Source organism: Alligator sinensis, unplaced genomic scaffold, assembly GCF_000455745.1.
Source record: "Alligator sinensis unplaced genomic scaffold, ASM45574v1 scaffold187_1, whole genome shotgun sequence".
Lineage (NCBI taxonomy): Eukaryota > Metazoa > Chordata > Crocodylia > Alligatoridae > Alligator > Alligator sinensis.
In genome coordinates this window covers 4838408-4848159 of record NW_005841861.1, presented here as the reverse complement: position 1 = coordinate 4848159, position 9752 = coordinate 4838408, and the positions used below count along the sequence as shown (strand labels likewise).

At 42.0% G+C, this 9752-nt stretch overlaps 1 protein-coding gene across 1 annotated transcript in view; it reads left to right on the top strand.

Annotated features, from left to right (window-relative positions):
• The window catches only part of FARSB (phenylalanyl-tRNA synthetase subunit beta), a 54817-nt gene that overhangs the window by 43954 nt on the left and 1111 nt on the right, over nt 1-9752 (top strand). The gene's annotated exons all lie outside the window — the stretch shown is intronic.

Genomic DNA, 9752 nt, shown 5'->3' with positions numbered 1-9752 from the left:
GGAGCCTGATCTTTACAATTATTTGGAATTGGGAATTCTCTAGATTTGAAAAGAAGCAAATGACACACACAATGCCAGGCTAACTTTTGGATTGGACAGGATGTACAGGGAATCCCCGCTTAGCACTCTTAACTGGTTCTGGAAAAACCAAGCACTAAGCGAAACAGCGTTAAGTGAAACCCATTTCTCCATAGGATTTAATGTAAATAAATATAATTGGTTCCACACAACCTGCCAGCCCAGACCCCACACTTCTGACACCCCGCCCTGGTCCCCACCAGCCAGGGATTTACAGCAAGAAGGCAGCGGGGCTCTGGCCGGCACGGGGGAAGCAGTGGGACCACCCATCCACCAGTGCCCGTACCCTGCTCTGCCCAGTGGGGGCTCCCTTCAGGGCACTGCCACCTATCTGCCCCTTCCAGATTGCTGCAGGCTCAGGACGATGTACATGCCCTGCAGGTGAGTGCGTGACTGGAACAGAGCACGGGCTGCAGCCCAGGGGCAGGAGGACTGCAGCCCTGGGGCGGGGGTGCTTCGCAGGCTTGGCCCCGCTGAGGTCTAGGGCAGGGGACAACACATACACATCCTGCCACCCTGGGCCCCATGCTCCAGCTGCCCTACCAGCCCGGGCCCCGTGCTTATGCCTACTGCCCACCTGTCCCTTCTTGCTGCCACTGCCACTCTTCCCCACCTGCCCGCTGGCTGCGAGCTCCTGCTTCACTCGTGCCTGCCCTGGGCCCTGCCAGCCCTGGCCCTGGTCACGAGCCCGGGCTCTGCAGTCATGTGTCCCCCTCCCCCACCTTCTCACCACTGCCACTCCTCCCCGCCAATTCCAGCACCACATGCAGAAGCAAACCCTGCTCTCCTGCTGCCCTGCCCTAGTCCTCTACTGGCTGTCACTACCTCTTCATTCACTGCCACCACCATCAGTGCTTCTCCCCAGCCCTGCGCTGAGTGTTATAACAAAACACTCTGAGCGCTAAGTGAAAACAGGTACATATTTTAAACGAGCGCTATAGTGAAACCACGTTAAGCGGGGGTTGCCTGTACAGACCACTAATTAGTAACATTCAATATTACTGATATAGATATGTATTTCAGAACCTTACTAAAAATAGATGAGGGCCTGGCTGTTTTGCCATTCTTGCTTTATGACTCAGGTAGACTCTGATCCACATATGCCATTTCTCCTAACCACATGCACAAAACCAAATGCAGTGAACACAGTATATTTATTGTGAAAATAGTAATTCCTCTAGAAACATACAGGAGTGGAAAGAATTTCCCCAAGGTTTTATTTTCAGCATACACTTTCCTACAGGCATGTCAGTTAAATAGGATCTGATCTGGTTATCCATACAAAGAATAAATGAAATCCCGTCATTCATATCCGTGATCTTAAATGCTTACTTCCCTTAGACCTCAGAACCACACAGTAATCAAGGTCCTGTAGGGTGGTAGCAGTACAGTGTTTTTGTGTGTTTTTGTTTTGTTTTTGGGGGTTTTTTTAACCACAGATCAGTTTACATGACATCAGTGGTATTATAGTGTACAACACTGGGTTTACAACTTCTGTTTTGTCCCTTATCTGTTGCATTTATAAATCACTAGATGGCATGGTTTATATTAGCACTTTCTCTATTACTGTCACTTGTGCAGCTGCACTTGAATTGCAAAGATGAAAAATCAAGCTAGGCTAGAATTATGAATAATAGTTAGATGTCAGTGAACTCCTGCACAAATGGAAAAAAAATTAAAAACCTGATGGTGAGAGATATAGGCAGCCTACAGAATCTGTTACAGCTATGCTAAGGAGCCAGCTAGCTGTGATCTCAAACACTGACATCACTATGTTGGGCAATAACTGCACTTACAGACTGTCAGGCTTTCTCTCAAAATCTCAGTCCCTAGCTTTGTACAAGAGAGCAGGGAGGCTGGACCCAATGATCTCATGAGGTCCCTTCCAGCCCTAAACTTCTGTAAATCTGTAAAATGTTTCCAAAGCTAACCAGATCTGCTGATTTTTAAGAAAAAGGCAGATCTGAAGAAATCAAAATAATAAATAAGAGGTATAATATATAAAAACTAAGCACGTATAATCATTGCTATCTACATTTTATCAAAAGTATATCCAACCGCATATACTGTACATCCATCTTGTATTTTAGGGTACTTGGTAATCTCATAATTCTATGTTTCTGTTTTTGTGCAATTAAAATGTAGTCTTTAACTTGTTTTATGAGCAGAATATTTGCTGATAATCCTGAATACATATGTAATTTAGTGCTATCCCCACAGGGACTTGAGCACCAAGCTCTATTTGCAGGTATTCAGTGTTATCCACACACATAAATAACTGATTGTCCTACTGCCCTGCATACACCTGGTGTAATTTGCTGAATAGTTGTAAAAACTTGCAGGAAAACTAGTATGATAAAAGTTTACCTTTAATCTAAACATGGCGAGCCCCAAATCTGTAGGATCACAACATGTAATTGCAGTTGGCTTTAAATAATTATTTAAATTTATTTTGTGCTTTTGTTTTTTTCTTTTCCTCCTGAGTATTTTAAGTAAATGTTTACTTCCTTTTATGGTACAAGAAATTTGCTTTGAGTATGATCAGGCTGATTTTTAGTTAAAGCTTTTAGCCATATGTTTACAATCATAAGAGTTGTCCAAAGTATCTGGTATACCAATACATCTTGTTGTGGCAAAGGACGGGCTATTAAAAGATCGAAGACTAAGGTTGATAACTGGCTAGTCGCTTCCGCTGAACTCAGTAACCTCATTTACTAGCTGTACTGAGTTTGTTTATTTTTTTTAAATACTTGGTTGAACTCAAAATCTGTTGGTTTCTCAGTACTTTCAAAGAGGCTTGCAGTATTGGGGATCATTTAAGATCCTACTCTTAAAAGCTTGGAGCCATCTCATGAATATGTGGGAGATTAATTTGTAATTTATGCAGATTAAATTGCCTAAAGCAGTACAGAACTGAATTTTCACTTAGGTTATGTATTGCCAAACAAGTGGTCAAAGAAGCAGTCACAGTAAATCTGCCTTAGAATAATCCATAGAACCAATGATTATAGAAATGTATTTTCCTTTGAGAGCAGAAACAAGAATTTCCACTGAGTTCAATCTTACGGTTCCACATGAGGTGCTAAGGAAATGAATAATCTTTTCAGATGCTGTCCTTGTGCCATGAGCACTGCCTGTGGTACAGGGAGCTGGCATGAGGTGTGCACTACATACAGCGCCCCACTGGACCTGCCCCAAGTGCTGGCTCCAGGGCCAGTTAGGATTGAGCCCTAGTCTGTCTGTGAATGCCAAAGCATACAGCTGGCTGAGGCAGGGCTGGGGGGAAGGAGAGGAAGCAGTGCAGCATGTGCCCCATGTTGGCCCAGACCGGACATGGTCATGGGTGAACCAGGCCCAAGGCCCAATGGAAAAAAAAAAAAATTACAACTGCAAAAAAATTTAATATTGTGCACCTAATGCTGCATTTATTTCAACAAATTTGGTTATATGTATCATTTCAGTTTGTAAGACAAAATCATATTGCTTTTGTGACTTTTCAGAACACACTCACAGACTTAAACACTACGCTATCATTGTCTCTGGCGAAGGGGGGCCTGGGCCGCCAGGAGTCTAGGTACGGCACTGTGCTGCCCCCTTGTGGCATGGACAGTGCTGAATCCAGCCTGTGTATCACAGGTGGCACAAACCCTCCCCGAGCAGGGCCAGCATGTGGTGCACATGCTGCAAGGACTGGGCGTGGTGCAACAGATGCTGCTCATGGTACTGAGGGCCAGCATGGAGCACACAGTGCGTATGGAGCCCTGCCAGACAGCCGTGCATGCTGGCTCCAACACAGCCCAGTCTGGACCTGCCCCAGAGCTAGTGTGCAGGATTGGTCCGACATGTGCTGCTTGCAGTGTCCGTGGCACCAGGGCCAGCCTGCACACCAGAGCAGCCCTTCACATATTGTCAGTCTGAGCCCCAGAAGCTGTATGCTTGACACCCGGCCACTTGTACTAATGCCTGGTTTTCAGAAAGTCAGTGTAAAATGTAATGTTTAAAAATATAATATTTAAAAAGACCCCTACAAAATAGAACAGATGGAAGACAAGAATTTTTTGGGAGTGATATCTGCATAGTTGGGATAAAGTCAAACAAGCTTTCACATGATCCAAGGAAGAATGCTTTGCCTTCAGAAGCTTGTCTAACTTTATCTTGACCATGCAGTTGGTCTAATAAACAACAACAACAACAACAGAAAAAGTCACTCAAAAATATCCTTGCCTCTCAGATAATTCCTAGACCATCACAGCTTCAATATCACTCCAACACTACCATAGAGCAGGTGAGGCACTTCAAAAGATGGGTCAAGTAGAAGAAAGTGAAAGGGCAGATAAAGTAACCAATGGGAATGGGAATTAAGATGAAAGACTTCAGAGGCCACATGGGTCGGTTGCTTTTAGAATTTCAGGTCCACTCAGTTACCCTCTTAAGCTTCAACTTCCGACATTCCTTCAAATTAAAGGAATGAATTGGTAGGTTCTAAAGCTTATCCCAACTCTAGACTTATAATATTACTTTAATCTTTTATTTTAAAAAGAGGGAGGAGGAGGGGGAATGGACAGAGAAAAGAAACTGTGCAAGGTGTTTGACAACGAAGAGCATAAAGGGCTCACCAAGCCCTTTGAAGGTCAATTAACCAGAAAATGTGCAAAAGACCAGGTACTCTATTGGATTACTGGCCAAAGAATTACCCCCAGAGCAATCAAAGTGCCCCAACTGCCTGAAAGCAGAAAGGCAATTATGGATTCTGAGATGCTACAGAAGCTTTAATTAAAGGTATTATTTCCACCTCACTGACTACTGGAAATTAAATTCTTATTTGCAACCAAGAGACATGGCTTTTATGTATTGCTTGTGTATAGTATGTCAGGATAAGACATTACTGCCTTTAGCATCTCTTCTGTAGAAAGACATATCACGTTTCACTACACTCAGTATTGTAGCTACCAATTATACTGTTGACATATTAGAAAGATGGACCTTCTTGCCCATCCCTTTAGCTTCTTCTGACATTTTAGGAGTCTCACCAGAAAGGACAATGAGATCTCCAGCTGAATTTCAAGGTGAAGTTTACATACCTGAAGTGTATTTGTAAGTGAAGCTTTCTGATTTTTTTTTCCTGGGTAGAAAGGTTTGTTCATTTGCTTGTCCCAGGGCACATAGATAAAATCAAGCTAATATAATTCCTGAAAGTGATGGCATACTACATTATCTTTAAATGCCAGCTCATAACACATCTCTGGCATAAACAAAATGTACAGCGTTAACTGTCCCAGTAATTATTGATATAGCAACAACGAGTTAAATCATTGTCTCCATGTTAGCTGATCACTACTAATGCTTTTCAGGTGAAGTTTGTGTTTACTACAAATTATAGTGCTGCCCAAGTTCCTGCTAAAAAAACTACAAGTTCTTGCTGTGAGCTTTGCTGGGAAGATAGAGTTTGAATTCCTTCTTGCATCAGGGTTGTGTGGAACTTGCATTTTAAGTGGAAGACTTTGTGAAATTGAAGCAGTGGTAGGCCATCAATTAAATTTTTAAAATTAGATTTATTCAAATGAGACAAGAATTCTTACCGCCTCTTTCTTTTGTCTGCTGACGGTTACAAATCAAACCAAACCATGCTCCCCCTGTTGACAAACAACTGTGTTGGGTTGCAGTTCATTGGGCCTGTACATTTCAAGCCTCCCAGGGTCTCAACTGGCTGCAGCCCCATTTCCTCCCTTGGTCTCTCCAGCATATTTTCCATATGCAGTTTCTTTGTCTGTTACTACTTGTAGAACAGAGCTCTATACCCAGCACTGAAAGAGTCCCAGCTACATAAGTAGCTTAAATGCACTGTTTCTATAAGCTAAAGCCATGTCAATGTTTTGGAGCTTCATAGGTTGCATCTTAAAGGGCACGTTAAAATGTAATGTATTAGCAGCACATTGGTTTTGTATAGGAGTCAAAGCACCATTGCTTTTTACTTTGTAGCACAAGAAATGCACGTAAAATAACAACTTCTAACATGTATTGCCTTGCCTCAGTTTCTTTAGTGTTTCAGAATGGTCTTTGGCTTGTCTAGGATCCTCTTCATGTAGTTTATAGCTTGTCTTCTAAGTAATGAAACCTTTCTAGTTCAGCTTACTTCTTAACACAGGTTGGTCCCACAACTAAACCCTACCCCTCTGCTACAAGAATCTTCTCATTTCTTTCCCTCTTGCCCGTATTTCTGGGCCTTCCTTGGTTTATGGGCCTCCTTTCCAACACCTGTCTTTATTCTGCCTTTGGTTGTCTTCCATTGTTCTAAGTGCCAGTACCCTTGCAAATACTCTTGAGCTTCAGCCAGTATACGTAGCATCCTATCTGTTTGGTCAACGTACAGTTGCTAAGACTAACCCCCCTCCACTGCCCCCAGCATGGTGGATGTGAGCTTAGCGATCTCGTCAGCAGAGATGGTCAGTCCACACTATGACCACCTTCATTGTAGAAGGCCAGGTGGATTTGTACCTTGTAAACCAACCAAAGTGTGTGTGCATGCGTGAATGTAGCACATGCTTTTTTTGCTCAGCTTTGCTATATCAAGCTGAATTTCCAAGTTGTGCATAGACAAGCACCCTGAATGTCCCCAGCTCAGGAAGCAAGGGTTCTGGCTGGTCTAAACAGAGATCCTGAAGCTGCTGTCACAGCTCTTCATCCTCATGTTTTTACTGGCTGTTTTCTCTGATCTTATACATTTGTGTCTCAGGGTCTTCTGGGCAAAGCCCTGTGCACAGGTGTAATAAGTGGCATTTCATGCTGAATGTGAATTGAAGTAAGAAGCTGAGTTTGGAAGTTTGGGTTGCCAGTACCATGTTCAGGCAGGCAAGGGAACGTCCCCTACTAGTACGATTTAGGTCAATCTTTACACAGATGCCAACATGGAACTTCAGAGTAAGATACCAACTCAAATCCATTTTCCAACTGAACTGCTGGCAATGAAAACAAGACATGCTGACCTGACCATCTGATGCAGAGCCTGAAGAAAAACATCCAGCATGACAGTTCTGGTTTGTTAAGCTTAGGATAGAAGGACTAAACACCTATTGATATTCAGGTTTTTTCAGACCTTTTCCCCCTTGAGGATGCATTATTATGCTTTTCACCTCTGTGATACCAAAGAAAGGCCTTTACAAAACAAAGATAATCCTGCTTCTGGAAAGTTTACAGTATATGTACAATACTGTGTTTGAGCTATTGCTTTGTTAGAGACCATGGTAAAATGACACACAGTTTTAGTAGGAAAAGTAGCCAATTCAGCATTCCATTTTATAGGCCTGTATTGTAATTTAGAATGGTTTCCAGTATGGAGTGCCAATTTGCTAGTGTTGTTGAGAATCTCTTGTACATGTACATGCATTATTTAGTTCCAAACAGCCCATTTAGCTGAGGAAGGGGGAATACAGCAGATTTCCCCTCCTACCTACACTAGTTGATTGACATGTTAGAAATTCTGGAAGAGTAGAGCATTGTGAGCCCAAAGTCAACAACCATTTTTGAACAATAGGAAGCATCTCAGAGTCCAAGAAGTCTGACAAATAGCCATCTCTTGGAGAAAGCATGCAGTCTCTTAGACTGTGCACTGAGCTTCCCGACTTATTTTTTTAACTCTTCCAAGGCAGCCATTTTAGAAGCAAAAGAAACATTCCCATAGCTTTGAAATACTTTATGAAAGCTTGTGCTAGTGACTTCTGTAATGTTGATACCCATAACACTCTCCCTTCCAGTCTAGCAACTATTTCTGAAACTAATTACTTCAGCATCCCTGCTTATTACAAGCTCTAGCTGGGGAGTATCAGTTATACATGTACTTTCTCATAGTTTGGACTGTACGTGACTGCTCCTTGCTTTGCAATGAAAGTCAACTCCTGAAGAGATTTGAGATGGTCCTTGTTAAAACCAAGCGATAATTAGGCCCACTTAAAGAAATGTATGGCTTGCTATTAACTCATTGACTGCTGTAGATTATATTTTAATGTGGAGTAATTTGTATAGCCAAGATGATGATACAGTGACACAAACTCATTGTTATGGGGTGATTTCAGTGCAACATACCATCATCCAGAGACCTCCAAGCATTTTAAAAACAATTATGCCTCATGATGGAGAGTGATATGCCCAGTAAACTGAGGCTTCAGAGGATAAATTAACCTTTCTCAAGGTTATCCTTAGCAGCACTGATAGGCTGGTCTCCAGGGTTCTTGAGTAACCAGTAGGTAATGCTGAAAGCATTTTTTTTTTTTACTACATCTTAACCTTGGCGTAGTGTCCTGCAATAAAAGCATATTGACACATTATTCTTGTGCCAGCTTAAATTTAAATTCAAGCCTGTAAGAGAATATCATGGTATCCCATTCAGATCAGTTGATACAGTGCCAGCATTGTTGACATAAGACAGTCTTTCACCACTAACTGCAAGTGTATTTTGTTTTTGACTGTGTTTTTATTTATTGAAAGTGTAAGAGAGATTGGTAGGTTCAGGATTGGGGGGAGGGGAGTTTCTTATAATGTGTGGTGTCATGTTATTTTAAGCAAAATAGATTATTTAGCTAGGTTAACACTTCAGTTGTGCATGTCCAATATCAATATTTGCCAAGCTTTGTTTGATTTACAGAGAGAACTATTTTTAACTAGTGTCTCTAAAAGCATTTTTTTTCTTTACATTAGTTTGTTAAAACTTAAAGCATTAGTAAACAAACAGCAAGCAGTTCAGGTTGCATTTAAATCCATTTCCCTGTGACTCGACAACAAAAAATAGCCAATCAATCCCACTCTTGGGTTCTTGTAGCTGCAAATTTTTGCTACAAACACCAGGAAGATTTTTTTTTTTTAATTATTTTTTTCCACTGAGCTGATTAAAAGAAGAAAATAAATTGGGGCCCAGTGTTTGTAGGCCTTGAATTTCATAAAAGAGGCTTCTACTTAAATGTTTGGGGCTGAAATGAACCTGGCACTGCCATTTTAAATGATTCCTCCTAAGCAGAGTGCAATGGCCTGGAACTGTCCCCTCTAGACTCCGGCTAGCACTTCGAAGCAGCCAAAGAGAAGCCTGTCCCTAGGGAATCTGTTTTCCTCCTCATGCAGAGCCCAGAGTAAGTTGGCTCTGGAAAGAGCAGGATGGCTGCAGTATCAGTTGGACTTTAGTCCTTCCCTATGGGGTATGCCTATAGGTAGTTCATAGATGCTAGGGTCGGAAGGGACCTCAATAGATCATCGAGTCCGACCCCCTGCATAAGCTGTAGCTTATGCAGGGGTTCGGATATATGTACAGAATATATATAACCTGGTTATATATTTCTGTATATATTCAAACCTGAGCATGCACTGGTATAATTCTCTTGTGGATAAGCCTCTAGTCTTGCTGTGTAAGTTCTCAGACAATGCAGACTTCAAGTGGTGGAATTGTTCTTTTATTGCATTAGAAGGGCGCAGACAGCTTTGACTCTTCTGATCTCACTATTTGCTTTTAAAGCTCCCAAACAACATCTAGAACCATGGTGCTTGATTTGAGGCAACTAGAGGAACAGCTCAGACTTCCTTTAGGTCAGTCTTTGCTTTAGTTCTACAGTATACATGAAACTGCTTAAAAGCTCTTCTTCAGATAAGGAATGTAGGTCAAGTTACTGGTAATGCGCCATGAAATGAAGCAT